The sequence below is a fragment of the Rhea pennata genome, chromosome 3 (genome assembly GCF_028389875.1).
Source record: "Rhea pennata isolate bPtePen1 chromosome 3, bPtePen1.pri, whole genome shotgun sequence".
NCBI classification, from domain to species: domain Eukaryota; kingdom Metazoa; phylum Chordata; class Aves; order Rheiformes; family Rheidae; genus Rhea; species Rhea pennata.
Genome location: NC_084665.1, coordinates 115,478,014 through 115,498,845, shown reverse-complemented (window position 1 = coordinate 115,498,845; position 20,832 = coordinate 115,478,014).

Genomic DNA, 20,832 nt, shown 5'->3' with positions numbered 1-20,832 from the left:
ACAACTACCTGTAGAAATGTATATTTAAATGTCTTAATCTCCCAAGTTTACTCCCAATCTTTAAAAGAACAAAAAGACCTCTACAAACTTTCTTTATTGATATTAGTATTTTCTGTAAATCTTTATTTTAATTTTTAATTTTAATCTTCAGATTAAAAAAGAATACCTTTTTTGTACTGTTACAAATGTTGTGTCCTTCAACTTTTATCTATATATAACACCATTATTACACCTTTCTTAAATTAATACTAGGAATGATTATGCAATATAATAAGTTCCCTTGACAATACAAGAGCGGTAGTACTACAGAAACTAAGAACAGAGCATTTATATTCATAGAGAAATTATTTACCTACTCCTACACTTTAGAAGGAAAGATTCAGCTCTCCTAAGTTTGTTAGGAAGAAAACAAAAAAATTCTTTAATGAACAATTAGGTTTAAAGATGCTCTTTAAAAATTTCAGGACTAGTCAAAGTTTAAATGAATTTTTGAAACATTAAAGACTTTTATACAAAAACTAGCATTCTTTGGAAAAAGAATTTCCAATCCTATCAAATCTTGACAAAAATAAAAACAATCTAAGAAAATAGACCAACTAAAATAAAAAAGAAAACTGAATTTTAAGAAGTTTTGAATTTCCCACAACACAGAAACAGAGAAAGTCATAGATATACCCCGTATTTATTCCATGAACTGAAACTGAAACCAATATCAACTCATGAAGATGCATAAGGAAAAACAATAAAAAGGTGGAAAGATTTACTTTTAATTCCAGATAAATATGAAAAAAAGATATGGTAGAGAAGGAAGCCATAGTTTGATGATAGTTGATACTGGATATGTGTACTAGAGATATCTATGGAAGATTCAGACAATTCTGATGTGGTACCTGACAGCCCTACAAAGAGGAAACAATGGACTGGCAAGAAGGCAGAGAAGTTCTTTGCGTGAGTATGCACCAGAGACATACTGCTTTGCATCTCACATTTTATTAGATTCAGCTGCTCTTGCCTGCCTTGTGTCTTTGGTATGTCAGACATTTTATATTATCATTTTGAGAGTCTCCGTTAGCTACTTGAAGATCAGCCACCAGTCCCTATAAAACAAACGTTACGTCCCAGCAGCTAAGCTATTACACTGCACTGCAGCACTGAAATGGCAAGAATACATTTTTGTCCTCTGCCTTGGGCAACATCATCATCATAAGCAGCAGCATCTACCACTGTTACGACTGCACTAACAGCCCACGTCTTAGGCCTGAATTTATCCATTCGGTGGAAAGTGGTACTGACGCTGATAAATGTACAACATTGGCTGACCTGTGCTGGTAAAGAAAAAAAAAAAGTGAAAATGAAATAGCTATTGCCTTTTTCTCAATGTTCTCAATGCCTCATGGCAGAGGGTCACCATGTAAAATATGGGGAAACAGCCAGAAGAAGTACAATTGTAGGATAAAAAAAGTGATGTTTACTCAGATCTGTGGATGAGTAAAAGACAAATAACTAATAAAGTAATAACAGTGATCATCAGGAAGAAGATTGGCATGGTGCATTTGGAAGTTTGCAGCCCTCAGCCTTCATTACTCTGCTGACAGTCAGTTCAAGGACTGAAGAAATGATTTAGGAAATAGCATCTCCTGTTCTTGATCCATGTTACCTTTCAGTAGTGACATACATGATAATGTAACTGGCTTCACTTGTAAATCTTCCAGCTGTGTTGACAATACTGATGACACACATATCTACATATCCAAACTCCCCAACAGGCATGGTTCAGAAAGGAGTATTACTCCATCATTTTACAGGGCATTTTTCATTCCTGTGGACATTGCTACCACCACTGACAGATGGCCTAGCAAAATCCATGGTGCCCCAATCCACCTCTCTTTCCTGGCTGGTGTGAGGCAAACAGATCTAGGCCAATCAAGATTAATGGAGCCACTGTGCCACTGTTACTTGGCAGGCTGCTTCTGTTCTTACTGCTATGTCTCATAAAGTCCTTAAAGGCAACCTCATCTGTCACCAGAGCATCTTTAGTAGCCACCTAAGGAAATGCCAAATGGGCAGGGAATATGTTTTTCATGGAGAGATAGACTTGGATCTCTTATACTTCTGAGATTCTACTTCTGGTCTAGTATTTGCAAAAGTGAAGGGGGCACATAGAAATAGAATGGAAGTAAAAGTCCAAGTGAAGCAGTGGCTACTACCTGTGCCAGCTGAGGCTAGTTCATTTATCTCTGGGAGCCAGAAGTGCCGCTGAATATTTTATATAAATTCTTGACAGCTGTTTGCTTGCTCTGGAAAATTTCATGTGTATTGGATGCAAGTCATGAAAAAATAATCCCTATCTTTTTTTCCTTCGTCCCCCATTTTTTTCCCCCTTAATGCAACTGAAAACTCACAACGTAGGCCCTGGCAGCCAATGGCCTGAAGTTTCTGATTCTCAGTCTGTAGCTTGGAATCCAGATTCAGCAGTACTTTAAATGCCAGTTTTGCAGCCTTTGAGATCCAAACCCACTATTTTTTAGCTCTGAAGTTTGTTTTTCCAGCCCTAGCCTTTGTCATTGATACTACTTTACCTTTCAGAGGCAAAAAATGTGATCACATTTATATAATGAGCAATGAACTAGGTAATGAGCAATGAACTATTACAAAAAAAATACACAGTGAAAAATAGAAATTAGAACAAATCAGATTAATCTAGAACTATTCGTGTTCTGTATAAATCATATAAAATGGACCATGTAAAATATAGATGGTAGAGAGATGGTAGGTTAACTGATAGAGTTACTGTTTTGGACTTGGTAATAGCAGGTGTCCTACACCAGTTAAAAGCCCAACTCTTTCACACTGTAGTTGTCTTAATGAGAGAAATTCCCTGGGAGCTGGTGGACATGCAGTGACCTCTCCTATAAAAAAGACATATGATATGTTAGATGAAAAAGCCATGCATACAAGATGGAGGGGCAACGGTACTCAAGAAGCAGAAATGGAACTTAGTCTGTAGTTCATGCTGACATTATCTAGTATATTCATTTATTATGAATAAATACGCATAACCCTCTAAGACAACAAAAGCACTAACAAGTTCAGAATAGATAGCAGATGTTGCCTGGCTATGAAATAAAGTTGCTCTGAAATGCCCTGCTAACTGCCTATCCAGTGTGAACCCATATGTATTCACACTGCTGAGTCCCTTCTCACTGTTGTAGCCATCCCTTCTCCTCCTTCTCCTTGTCCCCCCCCCTTTTATTGGGATAAGCTTACCATCTTCTCAGCTGAGCTGAAAAGCCATATTCTTGGCTATCTGGCTTTGCTTCCATTTTTTTTTTCATAAACATGAGAAGGAAAGTGGTCACTTTTCTCTCCTTGGCAATACAGAGCATTACCTTTTCCTTGTCTCTAGAAATCACCTCCAGCATTTCTGGAGATGTTAGGTGTTTATGTTCTGTTGGTGAAAGTAGAAGCAAAGAGCACAAAAAAATATTTGGAAAAGGGGGTAAGTAAAGGGCAGCCTGTTAGACATACATTGGAATAGTTTCTAGTTGGAAGTATTAAGGTATCTAGGACACTTGATCCCTTATCAGCTGGAGGTTTTGGAAAGTGGCAGGTTTGGGAAAAACTGAATCTGTCATTGGCATGCCATTATCAGGGTGGTATTTTTCATTTGGTACCAGGTACTTGAAGAATATAGGGTAATGCAGCTCCTGAAGTACCACTGAAGTGACTGGAGAAAGAGCAGAATTAGCAACAGCTACTACAAGTAAATGTTGGATCAATAAACGCTACCGACATAGCAATTAGATCCTGGTGTAGCTAGATCTTGATGAAACTTTACAAGTGAATGTTATCTGCTGAAAATGAAATCTTAGGTTAATACAAACTATTTGTAGACTTGGATTGAAACTCTTTATGAAAATTATTTGTAACTTCTCAAACTACTGTTTAACATGCTAATTTCTCTATCCAGAATTTTTCTCCTTGAATAACCATTCCTTGTTTGCTTCATTGTCGCCTTTCACCCTACACAATGATCAGGAACTAAACTACCAAGAGAAAATCAAAACTTTGAAGATAAACTTTTTAAAAAATTATTTTTAATGACTATGTCAAAACGTGTCAAAACATGTCAAAAAAGTTTGTGAAAAAGTGTCTCTGTGGGTAAAGACTTTGAAAATTTCTCAAATTTCAGCTTGACTTTTCTAATTACTTTAAGTGTATCCCAAGTAAAAATCTGATCTTTTAAATGAAATTCACTTTGCAAACAGTATTTCAGATGGTTTCAATTATCTCAGTTCTGTATGAAGCAGCAATAAAAAGGATACAAAAGAATTAGATAAAGTAACATTTTCTCAAAAATTAACCTATTCTCCATACAGTTTTAATAAAGCAAAAGTATAAAACAGAATCACCCAGCACAGTCAGTCATTTTGAAAAGGTTTTCAGGAAGACTAGTTAGTTCTCAGTAGGCATGCTTAGAAGTTTATCACAATTCTTCCCTAATTAGTCTCATATTAACATTTCTTAATCTCCTTTGCATATTCACTCCTTTTTTTTTTTTTTTTTTTTTTTTTGCTAAAGTGATGATTATTCTTAACAGTTTTATTTTTTAAACACGCTTCTTAATTAAATTGCTTTATGAGACAAAATCTTTTCTGTACCCAGCGTGGAAACTAGTCCTCCAAGACTAGTAGCTAAAGTAAATCTTAAGTCTTGAGATTGTCATTCTTGTCCATATGAAAATCATGATAGTCAGGGCAACAGTGTTAAAAGTATAATTAAAAATAGTAAGTATTTTTCAATATTGTTTGCTTTCAATGCATTTAGAGATCACGCAAGTTGTATTCAGATTGTTCCTGGAACTATGATAATTAGATGGCTATGTTTATGAAATAAAAAAGGATGTTTTCATGAAAATTGTAGATTCCTGCAACTGAGCTTTGTGATAAATATGAAGCATATAAAACTTAGAGTAAACTTGGAGACAAAATATTGGTTGTTGTTGTTGTTGTAGTTATTTTTTAACTTTTGCTTACTTATTTGAATTTACTGTTTGAGTGCACCAGAGACATGAAGTTCAAAGTGAACTCATTATTCAACTTGTGGATTCTGGATCCAAATAACTAACTTCAGTTTTAATATGTAAACACAAAAATATACCTATTATACAGAATGCATTTTTGTTAGAAAAAATACACATTAAAGAGAAAGAGTTTACGGTATTACAGCTAAAAAGTATCATGTGGAGAAATTTGGCTTCTGGATCACTATTGACTATGGACTGAAGAACCTCTGATGACAATTTTGGGCTTAAAGTTTTCAACAAGTAACAATGATCCAAACACCTCTCTCCCCAGCTCCCCTGTTCAATCATTTTACAGTTAGTTTTCTGAATAACTCTAACCCCCTCTCACAGAACTTGCAGCTTGAAATTTTCCAAACCCTTACTTGCCTCTTTTTTTTTTCTTAAATGAGTAAAATTATATGTGTAAGTAAAGCTTTTCAGTCTGACCTAATTATTTCCAGCACAGTTTCAGCTGCCTTGCAGTTTTGTTCATGTTCACCCATTCTAAGAGAGATAAAACATCAGTAATTTGATTAAGATATAAATAAAAGATAGTATTGAGCAGCTGCTACATAGATAAATTCTAACTATTGTACTTTCTTGAATCCAGACACTTGTAAACAATACTATATGTATTTCCTGAATAATAAATGCCTAAAGTGAATATTAAAGTATTCTTAACTAAATAAGTAAAAGCTTCACCTTATATTGCATCATTATAATTGTTTTGTTTTCCTGTGAAATTTCAGGTCTAAAGAAACTAAAAAAGAGAAAATATAATTTTGTAAATAAATTTTTAATTTAAAACACAATCATCCTTTACAACTAGTTACATCTACTTACGGAGAAAGGTTAATTTTAATTGTTTTTTTCAAATGATATATAGAACATAAAAGAACATTATAAAGCAACATCATTTGTACCAGATTTCTCAATAGACTGATTTCCAATCACAATTTAGAAACATAACTATGTGAATCATAATTCATTTTGAAAAAGTGATTGAAATCCTGTTTTCTTACTTCTGCCTTTACTTGACTGAGAATATATGACATGAAAAATCCAAGCATATTTTCAGATGACAAAATATAGACTTTGATTTCTATTCTAAAACAGACGGCTACTGTAACCCATTGCACAGGCACTTCCTATTCTGATGGAGTTTAAAGTGCAAGTCTCCTTAGCTTGGCAACTTTTCTCAGAGCAGATGGTGCATATGACCAGGTAGTTGTAATTGGGCTCTCTCAGTAGAGAAATTCACCATTTCAGTAAATGATAACTAAATAAATTATCTGCTGGCATTTCCAACTCTCTAAATAGCATTCATCTACATACATGTTCCAGCACAAAAGACTATAAGGTCCTTGGTAATGACCTATGGTATTCTCACCATCATTTCAAACAGATATAACATACTTTGATAACAAGATGAAATCAAGTAAGATATATTTTGAATATGGTAAACAGGAAAGGCTTAATACTAATGTGCTATTCACTATATTATTCCCAGATTCAAATACAAATATTCATCTTTCTTGAAGTAACTCTCACAATACTATTTTTGAAATTAGAGAGCTTAAACCTTTATGGAGCCTGATGTAAATGGCATGAATTCTGTTAACTTCAAATGATGTTTAGAGCAGATGTCTATATACTCTACATATTTAAACCCACACATGCTAGTTATGTTCTTCAAGACCAGATATATAAAAATATTTCCAGGGAAGCTGAAAATCTGCAAATACTCATGTTTTTACTTCTTTTCAATTTCAGTCAGTGTAATCTTATTTCTCAAAAAGTTTGGGAAAAGTAGATTTTTTTTTTTTTTTTTTTTTTTTTTTTTTTTTTTTTTACCTAGCTAGTAATAATCATGAAAAGCAAACAGTGGATTCAATTTCTTCTGTCTTATAAAATAAAAGAGAGTGAAATTGATTTTGAAAATTATTTTAATGAAGATGCAAAATCAAGATTAAAAGATTCCCCTTCCCAGAATTATTTCTGTTTGTTTAACCCACACGTGTCTATTGCAAAAAAACATAAGCAGAACTGAGAGCAGAGTGAAGCTCAGTTTATATCCTTTAAAGATAATTTTAAAGTTATTTCTTGCATGACAGCTGCAGACTAAGAGTGATTTGAACTCTAATTTTTTGTTCACTCCAAGAATAAATGATTTGAATGCCTGATGATTTGATATTGCATATTGACTTCCAAGATAGTGTAAGTTGGCTCCTGATTTACATTTCCCTGACTTCTTATACATATAAAGACTGATAAATGTTCAAATGCAAGAAGAAAGCGTAAGGTTTAACAGTCTGAGGCACAACATAGCTTTATTCCTACTTGGCCTACCAGTTTTAAGTCTGCTCAGACACCTGTAAATTACATTGAATTACTTGTCAGTTCTGTGGTACTTTTATGCTTATCACCATAAGCAAGATCCTTCTCTGAGTTTAGAGTCTTCACAATAAAAGAATTACAGGTTGTGATAACATAAGTACTGTCTTAGTGCTGATTTGTGATTCATGACATCAAAACTAACATGATTTTTATAATATGCAAAATGAGGTAACTGACACTGAAAAATTACAATTGTTAAATTTGTTATTATCCTTGTTATTTTCATTGTGTCATCTGACCAATATTATTAACATTAATTTTCTATATTAAAATTTTGGATTTTAGGTAGAGCATGCTTTAGTACATAAAGATTTGGCTCTTTACAAGGAGAAAACTTCAAACGATCTCTGAAGATGATGTTTATACTATTATACTTTGTAGCTATCCTGAAATGGAGTGGCAAAGAGTGAACTGGGTAAGTTGGCAATGATGTTCTCAGTGAATAAACATAGAATTTAGATATCCTAAAGCAAACCTCACTTGAAGGGAGGTATTACTGCTTTTCTTGGTTTTGGACCACTTATACACCCATGTTTACCACCGTAAAACAGGATTTTCTCAGTTAGCTTGCCAAATAATTTACATAGATCAATGAAGGCATTAGCTTTCTTTATCAGGAAGCTGATAGATAGTCTATATTGTCCATGTATTACAACTAGATAATAGTCTTAACTGAATCATCTGCATGTGGTCTGGCTGCAGAAGAATGTCCAAGAAAATAGGTTGGATCCAGGAAAGAAGTCTTCCAATTTAATGTACTCTTAGGTCATACTAGTTTAATTCAGAAACTAAAGATTATTTTATTCATGAATATGATAGTCCGCATAAGTGCGTAATTCACTTTAAACTGAATTCATTTTCTCTGTTTATCCATTTATAGAATCCATGTCTTTTCCCACATAGTAAATGACATTAAATGTAGATTTTTTTCTATATCTTATTTTAAGTGCACTCTGGATTGTTCTAAAGGAACAAATTGATTTGCTATTAAGTATATAAAATTTTGTTTCTAATTCCAGTGAAAGCAGGATGAACTCTTATAATTAAAGATGACTAGTCACTGTTTAATTGTGGTGTGTTCCTTCTTCCTGATATAGGTAAACTCAAAATTATTGAGCTTAAAGAATGAATTTCTATAGCACCATTTAAAAATAGGATTTCCACCATTTGCTTCTGATTTTTTGAAATATAATTTATCTGCACAGTCACAACTTGTGAGCACAATCCATCAATAAAGTAATATTGCAGTTGTTCAACTGTTAAATTATGATCCATTTTGGATAGTATAAAAGCTGCTGGGATTTTTTTATATATAGTTTCCTCTAGTGCTTATTTTTTAATTTGTAACTTGTACCACATAAATGAATTATAGTGATGAATTTCTGTTTTATAATTATTATTTTTTTAGATTAAGCATTTTATCTTGCTGGCTGCAGCCAAATAAATGTAATTTACACACAGAGCAGTCTATTATACTCATTCAGTGCATAGGATTTCAAGTTTTTCAATCCAAATGTAATCCCAGTGGCTAGCTAATAATACAGTGTCGTGATCAGAAACTGCAGAGCAATTATTAATACATATATCACATTATTGTGCAGGGAGAGGTGAGTTCTGGAACTATAGAGGAAGGACTATTCTGATTTAGTATTTATTTTTCTCCACTTTTTTTTTCAGAATAACCATCTAACATTTAGGCCCATGCAATTATTATGGCTTGATGTATTCAGTATCTGGCTTATTCTTTGCAAAAAGGTCAAACTATTTGTGTAATCTGATGACGGTGATGAGCCACAAACATAGAAATGATGGTGTTCTTCTGTAAAGAACAGATTCTGTAACCTTTTACTCTTCTTTTCTATCTTTACCTTTATTACCACCTTCTCCTGTGTTAATCACACAAGATCTGGGTAAAGGCCAGGCATTTTTCTCAGAGTACATGCAGCCTGCTCAACTATGTTGCACCACATACAGCACCAACTCACTCTCTTCCTAATTCCCACCCAGGAGAGAGACAAATTCACTTCACTCTAAAATATATTTCCCTGTAGGGGTCATGTCAGAGATCAGATGACCACTATCTGCTTAGCCATTTTGTGTGTGCAACTTAAATTGTTCTTACAGGTAGACACACATCAGTGAGTAGACAGAATAGACAAGATTACGTTGTTCTATATGATCAGTGCTGAAGACCACCATGGTATGGAGCAATTACTGAGGCCTTCCCTTAAGTCCTCCCCAGTCATAGCAATGCTGCAAACTACATGGCTACACCCTGGAGCAATGTCTCCAGAAGCTCTTTAACCTGCCTGAACCACACTGTCCCTGTAATATGCCATACTGCCCTATGTAAAAAACCCACCCACTAACACCCTTCAGTATCTCCATGTTACTTCACTCTATGTCATAAGAAGCTGCAAGCTGTAGGTTTGAAAAAGGCTGAGGAGAAAAGGAGACAATAGTCAAGGAGTTCCAGACTAAGGAAATGCAAATCCCCTAAGATCTTGAAGGACAGCACCATGCTGGTATCTGTGGAGCCAGTCAGACGCTTACTTATATCATGTATCCCAAAATATCTGTACCTTCTTTTTTTACCTATACTTTTAGCATGTATGCAGATCTATCACAAAACGTTAAGAGACAAGGCATTCTTATCTGCAAACACTACTTGGAGTCTGAAGTCTAAAAGGTCTTGATACTTAGAAAAAGCAAGAACAACCACAGGGCATATTCTAACCAAACTTCTCTGGAGTTTGGTCTATACCTGAGCTGGCAATTAGTGATCTACTTAGGGTAGATGCTGATAAATGTCCTGTCACAATGATAAAGCTGTATATACTTTGCAGGGAAGACAAAAAATTTCTCCCTGGGTGACATATGAAACTTTGCTAAAATGTACGCTTCAAATGAGACTGTGAGACTGTTACCCAGATGGAGTACAGGAATGGTGAAAGAAAATATGGGCCCAGATGTGTCTCAGATTTCATCCCTGGAAGTGCTACTTAGCATGTTCTCAAGGCACCAAGGAAGGATATTTAAGAATAATAACATGGACAGTCAGGGGATTTGGCCTCAAGGCCAAGCTTTTTTATGGAGCAGAAGAGGAAAATGTCTCTAGAATGATCAAGGTTTGAGTTCTGTTATCATAAATTTTACTCTTTAGAGTCTTTAGAGTGGTTATTCTCAATTAGCATTTATTTCTGCTCTGCTACTTTAATTGGGTACCCCTCAATTTCTACAATGGCAAGAATATGCAAGAAAGCCAATATACTTGGAATTGCCTATTCTTCTTTTACATTCATAACAATAAAATTAAATTGTTCATGTGGCTTTTCCGATTTTAGGTGTTATAAAGTGTTTTACAAAGTAATGAATTAAATGTTAGTACTGCTGTGGCCCTGCAGGCAAACAGAGCTGCTATTATGCTTCAACAATAGTTCACACACAGACATAGAGTTGCAACCTGATTTTATATTGAGAGTGTGAATGGAGAAGACACTCATGTTATTCTCTGCTCATTTTGTGTAGTTCCACAAGCTCTTAAAATTTCCACCTGAATAGGCAAAAGTGTACGAAGCAGAAAGAACAGCTATAGAAGAAACTATACACAGCTTCATTTTGCTAATTTAAGCCACGAGAACTAGCCAGTCAAAAGCCTTTGTCACCATTGTGATTTATGAATACGCAAAAAATGGTGTAGTTACAGAGGAAAAAAAATCAACAATATTCTTACTCTGTTTTCAAATAAAATTGCCATATTCAACTTTATCAACAATATAAAAAATATTTTGAGTGAAGCTTATGAATTGTGTTATGTCCTAATAAAGATCAGGATGAGTAATTCGTTCTTTGTTCCATTTTGACCAAGCTAAATAAGCTAATTCTATCTGATTCAGCTTTTTTCTTTTCTCTTTTTTTTCCTTTTTATTATGAATCTTTCTTTTTAACAGGAGTCTTATCTGATCTATATCACTCCTAGAAAAGACATTTACATGTAAAACTCAAGAAATCATTTGTATTAAACAGGAAATTCAGGGCTTGATTTAAAGGACTGAGGACAGAGAAACAGTGGTTACTTGGAGATCTCTAAGTAAGGATCTACATTTAAATAAGGAAAGGTTATGCAGTTACACTTATCCTTTCTTTTTGCTTGTTTACTAACTCTGAACAAGTTAGCCAGTCACAGTCTAGCTTCACAGTCTTAGCTTATTTTTTCAGCAATACTAGCAAGATCATAGAAACTGGTCACTGCAGAGAATTGAGAGAAGGAGATGAAGAAGGAACATACCTGCTTGTTCATGTTTCTCCTTCCTGCTCTCTCCCCAAAGGAGAAAACTCTGAAACTACCACAACGTGTGATGCCCTTTACTCTGCTATACCTCCCCCTAACCCCCAAATGCACTTAAAGCATTTAAAACATTTGAGGAAGATACTGGAAGATTTACAGAGTTACAGAATGGTTGATGTTGGAAGAGAAGTCTGGAGATCTTCTAATCTAACTCTCCTGCTCAAAGCAGGATCAGCTAGAGCTTGTTGCTCATGACTTTGTCCAGTCAGGTTTTGAATATTTCCACAGATGGAGAATCCATTTTTCTTGACAATGTATTCCAGTGTTTGACCACCCTCTCAATATATATGTATATTTTTTTTCTTATGTAAGGTACCATATGGAGGATTTAGAATACCAACATCTAGCATACCCTGAAGAAATCAAACTTCAGTTCTAAATACTCTTACCTATCCTGCATAATTCTTATTTTTCCTCTTAAGATCCCTCTCAAAATTTACATCTGGAAAATTTTGAAGTTATGTAGGAACAATATAATTAACTGTTGTGAAAAGATTTTTTTTTTAATTGGTAAGCCAAATAAATATCATGCCCCAGCTCTCTGTGCCTCTAGACTACAAGAACCACTTCCATAGTATCCACTGAAAGTGTGTCTGACCTACGTTAAATATCAAACCATAACCAGCAATTGTTTAGGAGAGTAGGATTTGATCCAGGAAAAAATTATGTCAAAAACTGTTTAACAGTTTAGCTGTATAGATAATTGAGTTTTGCTGTCTGAGAATGTTCCTTAGCATAGGATGGTTCCCTGGTACACATGAAAACAATGTTCTCAATATTTTTTTCCCTTGGGGTTTATATTAAATTTCAGCATATTTTACCTAAATAAATTCTTTGGTGTTATGGTAATTTCAAAAATCCCCAGATTTCAATTGTGTGAGAAACACTCCAATTCCTGTGTCTGTTTCTCTCTTCTCTCTCTTCTCTCTCTCTTTCTTTCTTTCTTTCCTATTATTTTTTTTCCTGCATAGTACTTCGTAAGCTGTTATTTATTTTGATTCAAATCAACTTTATGGAAATAATTCATTTTGCTAAGATCGAAATGTTTTCATTCAACATTGTAAAGTTATGGCTTATTCTGTACTTTACTATACATTCTTATAGGAAAGTAAAAAATATTTTTCATCTTGTTAAAAATAAACATTTCAATATTTTTTGAGAAAGTCTTCCTTTTTCAAGTCAGGCATGTATACTTTTCCTACCACTTGCCTTCCCAGTCCATAATTAAATATTTTTTTCTAAATCCAATCATGCCAAATAAAACCCTATGCTCTTATTCAATAAATATTTTCAGTACGCTTTTGCCTTGATCCTTCAGCTCTCTGTATGATAATGACTCAAATGTACAGATGCATGAAAACATTTGTGGATATGGTGCTTTAAAATAATTATCTACATTTGTTTCATCCGTTTTCTTATAGACAAGCACCTTGATTGTGTTCTGATAGCGAAGACTGTTTTAAACAAAGAAAACAGAGGCATCCCGCAAAAAAGATGTTTTAACCAAATCTTTTCCCCATACCTTAATAGATATACAGTTATGTATGAACACAAACAAACAAACAAAAGTAGTTACTTAAAATGCACTTTAGAATTAAGGCATTCATGAGATTGCATTTCCACATATTTTCCATTTGTATCATTATCCATTTTCATCTAAAGCTTTATCTGAATAGCTGAGTGCCATGCAAAGCCCAGTAATGAAACAGCCTCATATCTTATGGTGACATATTTAAGATTCAGCTTAAAACAAGTGAAAACAATTCAGGCAAAACAGTAAAGCACAGATGAGTTGGGGCATCTGTTTTCCCTACTATTACCTCAAGTTATCCTTTGCTAGCATTGCTCTGTTACGTTATGTTGTTCTGTATTTACATTTTCATAGAGACTATTTTCTTTACATTTTCCTTTACCATCTATTACCATTAAGCTGTATGATCGTTTGTTTTATTTCTTAGCATTATCACTAAAGCATGCTACAAAGTTTTACACAAATATAGCTTTTAAAAAGTAACTTTGAAAAGTTATTGAGTTTTTATCTTTTCAAATCTTAGTAGAAGGCTACATAATCTCACTGTTGAATAGAAATCTTTTCATTTGTAGCCTAAACTTATTCATGCCCAGGGAGTATCCCAGGCTCTCATAACACTAATACTTAGTTCACACTTTTTTCCCCCCTTTCCCTATATATCATGCTGCCATATTCTGAGAAGGTAGCCATATCCTTCCAGAAGATACTGTTTTACTTGAATTGAGAATATCTTTTTTATTCTCTTCCAAGCTAGTAGTAGCACAAGATGATAACATTATAAGACTCGTTTTCCCTAATAGGAGATGCTATGGTCGCACGAGACAAAATATTCTCCTTGTATCACTTCTCCCTAATGGATTAAATTTTGTTCAAATTTACTTAAATTTACTCAAAAACACTTGACATTTTAATTTTGTTCACTTATGCCCATTCTGCTACAGTGTATTTTGAGTTTTGTATCTTGTCAAAGGCTCATAAACCTTTGTCTTTTTTTGTCCTGTTTTCAAAGAAAAAAATATCTATATGTGCTGTGTTTCCTTTTCATGTAAGGTGTATTTTTCACTTTGGTCAGGTAGCATTCTTAGATCCTCCCTTGCCTCAAATTTCTGTGCAAGACCTTTATCTCAAACCTTGACTTGTCTCAACATGCAAGACCTGGTGCAACACTTTGGCTGTTTGCTCTTATGATGACAGTAGTTTCCATTAAAAATGTGTTTTTTTTTTAATTAGGTTTGAACATCAGTAAATTGTGTTCCCTGTGTAGTGTATCATTAATAATGTGAAACAACAATCTTAGACTTAAATGAAATATTCTATATATAGATCCTGCCACAGCTTTCCATAATGTTTTATAGAAATATTTTTCCTAGCACCATTTAACTTGTCTTTTCTCTTCTCCGTAATATTATGTGATACTAATCCTGTATTTGACTAATATATTCAGGCCTTTCTTCCTCACAAGCAAGGACTTCTCAGCACACAAAAAAAAATCTTTATTAATGTTAGCCAGTGGTGGGAATCACCTCACCCAAATGTAATTACCTATAATCTTGGTGTCTAATCTAACCTCACTGCCTGGCTTACTCTATAGGTAGTTCACTGACTGGAGTTCACTTCACTAACATTTACCTATGTCCTACAATAGGCACATGGATGACTCCAGCTGGGCAAATAATTTTTTTTAGGTTCTTGAAGATAGCAATGGTCTCATACCTCGTATGACATTATGACTTATCATGGTAACTATGATCCCACTTGTCCTTAAGGCTACTTGCCCTTTCTTTAGGCATTCTTATCACTTTTCCATACTGATAATGGTGTCTAACTTTATCATCAATGTACTTTATCAGTCTAGACCCACATTTTTCCCTTTCAAAGTTACAATATAAGTATTAAAGAAGATAGGTACAAGGTTTAATCTAGAAGAAACTCTCTAGAAACCTCCCATCTTACATTTGCAATTTTCACCAAGTCATCAATACCTTCTTTCCTCTTTCATTTCAACATCATTCGTTGTACTATCCAGACAGCTTCTTACACAGGAATATATACAGGAAATGCAGTCTCTTAAGTCTAACTAATTATCTCCTTATAGTTCTACCTTACTGAATGCTTTGCTGAAATCCAAGTAAATGATTTTTCTTGCATATACTATGCTTATAAAGCAAGGACATCAGGTTAATCTAGCACAGTCTATTTTTTGTAAATCCCTACTGCATTTTATCTCAGTTTCCACTTGCATCATGCACATAGTGATCCTTCTCTTCAAAATATGTTTTTACTTTATTGGACTATTCAGAGCAACATGTTCCAGAAATGTCCTATGTCTTGGGGGGATACTTACATACATCCTTATGCTGATACTTATATATGTCCTTGTATCTTTTTCCAGAGGTCACACAGATTGGTTATTGCTACAGTAAATATTTTTCTGACAAAATGTTGCCTGCCTATCGCAACCCAACAGAGAATGTTAAAAGAAACCATAGGTCAGAAAGGAAGCTGCTTTAGGGGAAGAGGTGTGAAGTATTCAACAGCTACAGTCACCTTCTGGCTGGTACAAGTAGACTCAGAGACAGCAGCAGCTGTCCCACTTGCAGTTTGGTAACTCTATCTGGAGCAGTCATTTTATTAACTCTTTTACTAACCTAACCATTCTGGTATCAGACATAACCGTACCACAAAGAGAAATAGCTAATTAAGGGCTAGGTTGTAGTTTTCAGCTCCATATGACAATCAGCACAAGGAAGAAATTGTCCCTTAAAAAAAGACTTCAGAAAGACCTCGGCAAGAGCCTTGTATATATGAATAAACAAAATTCTTTTCCTGTTCTGTATTCTTACTCTAAGTATAGAAGACTAAAGAAGTATAGTTACTAAAATATTTTTTATCTTTTTGCCATTCCATTCCAATTTCATGGCTTTATGTAGTTATGCAGACCTTACAACTTTTTCTCTGATAACAGGGGATTCAGGGTATATATACACTCAAGAGTGGGTTTTTTTTTTCTTTCCTTTTTCAGCTTGATTTCTTTTATTTCCTATCTGAATTATACATCATTAGCCATTAATTTCAATACTTGGTTACTGACAAGTGAACATAATAAGATTTATCAGAAGCAGCAATGAACCACCCTTATGTGTAAATCCCATTAATCATAATGTCGAGCTGGATAACCATTGGATCAGATGATAACTTCTGACCTGTAATTATCTCTATCTCTGGATACATGAATATCCCATAAATATTAATACTTGAGCAGTTCTATTATACATGCATGAAAATTCCACCTACCTATAAAATGTTCACTTTGCATCAGAACAATCAGGACATATGTCCTCATCCAGTTCAAGTAATAGAAACTGGTATACCTAATTATTCTTTGCAGTAAAATGAAAAGTGTTAAAGGCTTTTCAGAAATATTTTTTCCAGAAATATTAATTACACACTTTGATCCAGGTCTGGAAAGGTAAAGAATACCTTGCTCCTATTGAGTTATTGTAGTTTAAGATTCAACACCTTCCACTGTGGAGCCATTATTTATATTCATATTCAGAATAATCACTTTTTGATGATTTCATGATGTTTTAATGAATGCTTTATCTCAAATATAATAGTTATTTTGTCTTTTGGTTTATCATTGTGTATGTTCCCTTTGGAGCATGAATTTGATTGAAGTGGTGGTGTGGGAGACCCCCTAAGGTAGAGTCAATTAAAACATTTTCTGAGGTCAGCCTAGTGAACAAAGAGCAGCTAAATGGAGCAGATGTCTAATAATAAAGATCTCAGTCTCGGGCCTCAGTGTTTCTTAGAAAAGACCCAGGGGAGCCATTTGTCACATCCTGATTCTAGAAGCATCATGGCTGGAACTGCATTTGGAGGAATTTAGGACAAACTTAATAACTTAAATTAAGTCTTCATCCAAGCTTTTTTTTATTTATTTCTTGAAAGTCTATAAGTGTATATACAAAGAGTACCTGTCTTCTATAAACACGAATTATCTATCATTATTTACAGCAGTATCAGAAAGTTACTGTGTCATTATTAGAGGAATGAAAAGCATCTATAAACTTACAAGAACTCAGTTCAAACTAGATTCACTTGTAAGCATTTATGAGTTTTAATGTTCATGACACAACTGCTTTCATAAGAATAAGAATTTAAATATCCCTTATGCTAGAAAGCACATTAAAAGGATCATAGAAAACAGTTAATTTGTAAATGGGAGCCAAAACAAATATTTTTGTCCAGATCAGATTTTACTATGACATATGGGAACTAGATTTAGAACTAGCATTTTCTTCACTGAAAGATTTATTTTGTAGTGATGTACAGAATATATTCCTTGTGTCTAATAAACTTTTAACAAATAAAAGGCCCACACAATTTAAACCTTGGCTCTGATGTATAATGTGTGCTCTTCTGAATATGCTTATGCCCAAAAAATCATTTTTTGAAGATCAGTTTCTGTGTATTTGTATCACTATGCTGCCCTTATTAATATCACTATTCTAATCACTACATATACCCTAAATGGCACTAGACATATCTGGGCATCTGAATCACCTTGTTGAAGTACAGAGGGGATTCTAGAAATTCCTTGAAGTCCTTGGGCTGCTGCTATTGCCTGGATCCAGGCTGCTCACATATTTCATTTATTCATATAAAATGCAACAGGAGGTCACTGTGAAGAAGACCCATAGATCATTTTATATACCTGAAGATAATGATTTATTGATATTATTACACCTGTACATGAGATATACAGATTGTCACTGAGGTAGATTTATTGTGCCATGGCCTGGCCTCTCAGTAGGTCAGCAGTTGCCTCCTTGTGTCCAAAAATGCAAAGCTTATTTACTGTTTTCTGCCATCAGTCATGCCAGCATATTATCCCTAATCCAAATTCTACTTGCTATCTTGAAAGGTAAACAGTAAAGATGTTGGGAAATTTGTCTGGTCAACTCATAAAAAGACAATGTAAGTGTAGCTATGAATTCTAGTCTTATAACTTCTGTCACCAGGGGATAAAAAGAGGTAGATGAAAAAAGGCTTTGGTCCTTTAGAGGGCTTTGAATGGGCTTAGATCCTATTCTATCACGTAACCACGAAAAATCTTAGGTTGGAAGGGATCTCTGGAAGGCATCTAGTACAACCCCTGGCTCAAAGCAATATTCACATCAAAGTTAGGTCAAGTTGTTCAAAGCTTTGTCCAATCAAGTTATAAGCATTTTGGAGGTTGGAGGTGCTAAAATTTCTCTGGGCAACCATGAATGTGGTTTTATACGCCCAAAGATTTGCTCTATATTTCTAAGTTTATCAGTGGGTCTACTAAGAGACATCACAATGCCTTCCCCCCATGCCGCAGCCCATCCTTGGCAAGCACGGGAAAGAACACACACATCAATGTGATGCAAGTTCAATCCAACTTTATTCCTTTGCCTACCTAATTTATATATCTTTTCTAACAAGCTCATGTATCAACGCGCCTCACAAAGCATTTCTATTGGTTGTCTAATATTGTCCAAGCGCATCTGCTAAGTTTCTAATTGGCTGTTGTGTTGACTCCCCTTCTGGGTGCACATTCTGAGGGTGATTACAGGCATCTGCTTATCTGCTGCATATCCTGTCAGTGATTTACAGGCATCTGCTTATCGGCTGGGTTGACTCCTTTTCTGGATGCATATCCTGTCAGTGAATACAGGTGCCTGCTTATCTTTTCTTTAGCCTTTTGTCGTCAAAAGAATTCCTTCTTTGAGCAGTTTGTTGCTTACTTCAGCTCTTTATAATCCTGCAAGATAGCCAAGGCCCAGACACAGGGCCCCAACACCTCCCCCTCTTTTTTCAAAAACAGAGTCAGCTATCCTCTGCATGGACTGCTGCAGACATTGCAATATACAAGGTAGACATACAAGTAACATCAGAACAATCAATCCCATAAGCATAAATTGATGAACGAGAGAAGCAAACCAAGAGCTTAAACCTAGCGATTTTAACCAACTTTCCAAGCCCCAACTCTCCTCTCTCAGTTTACTCATCCCATCTTTTAGGTCCTTTATTCTCTTATGGATAGATTCCGAATGATCAGACAAATTCATACAACACATTCCCTCAAACTCCTCACACCCATGCCCATGCGCTAATAATAAAAAATCTATAGCTGCTCTATTTTGCAATACTGCGTGATTTACGCTGGCTACGTCTTGAGATAATTGATCTAGAATGTCAGAAGTCATGTTAAGTTCATTTTTTGTCCAACAAGCTAACTGCTTCAACGTTGTCATTGCACGCGCTGCTGTAGCCCCGGGAAAAACCATACTCATTAAAAAAGTTCTCAGATTACTCCAAAATTTAGGGTCTCCCACTTCGCTACAGTCTAATTGATGCAATTCTCTTTTCTTCTGACGGCTCCTTTGACTATCTGCCCACTGTATCACTGTCGACACATTTGGGTGAAATAATGTTAGTTTCCCCAAATAGCATGGTCCCCCTTTCGGTCCTGCTGGTACTCCGTTCCATGCCCTATCTCCACAGATCAAAAAGATTCCGGGCGGCAATCGCCGCGCTGGCTTATCAGTTAGATTGCATTTGGAGTATGTTTGTCCCATTACTTTGTCTGCTTTCAATCCCGACTCGACAGACGCCCATGTTTTACTGGGCATGTCAAGCTCTGTACTTAGGGGCTCAAATTGCACCCATCCTCCGTTTCTTGTGCCATTTGTGGCATTTACGCATCCTAATAAATCTAATTCTTCTGGGGGTGACCGCAATGTGTAGTTTAGTTGTTTTATAATCTCACACTGCCACCCACCATCTCTTTGTGCATCAGTCAAACCCGGAGTTTTCAGCGTCTGGTTGACCGTAGTAAAGTTTAGACATGTTACATTTCCAATAAATCCTTGAAATTCTCCCGGTTGCCACACCGGCACTCCCACTAAACAAGTTAGAAATGGATCTCCTGGTCTCTGCAGGCTCAAGCAAAATGATTTCTGACCTGTTGTATTAGCTACGGTTACCCATATGTTTTCTCTCTCATTAATATTCGTTAATGACCACACATGAATCACGCCAGTTAATCCCAACCACCAAACCCACTGTGCCTTCATGTTTCTTTAGGCAACACTTCTGGGTTTGCTTCAGCACCCTGTAATGCATTTGTTGTTTCGGCTCTCTCCTTTGTCAGCCACGGCCGTACCCACTTGGCTGGTATCCACGTAGTTCTATCCCTGGCAAATTTTCTTGGTACCGATAAGCCACAGTGCCGGCTATCTTTTCCTCTATCCCTTTTATTTATTTTTATATTTATATATTATTATTATAAATTATAAATATATTTATAATCACAATTATAATATTATAATTATAAATATATTTTTATATATAATTATAGTTATTATTATTATTATTATCGTTATTTATCTATTGGTTCCCATGTTGGTCTGTCCACTCTTTATATAACTGGCATGGCTGTAGGAGTGAACAGAAACTCTC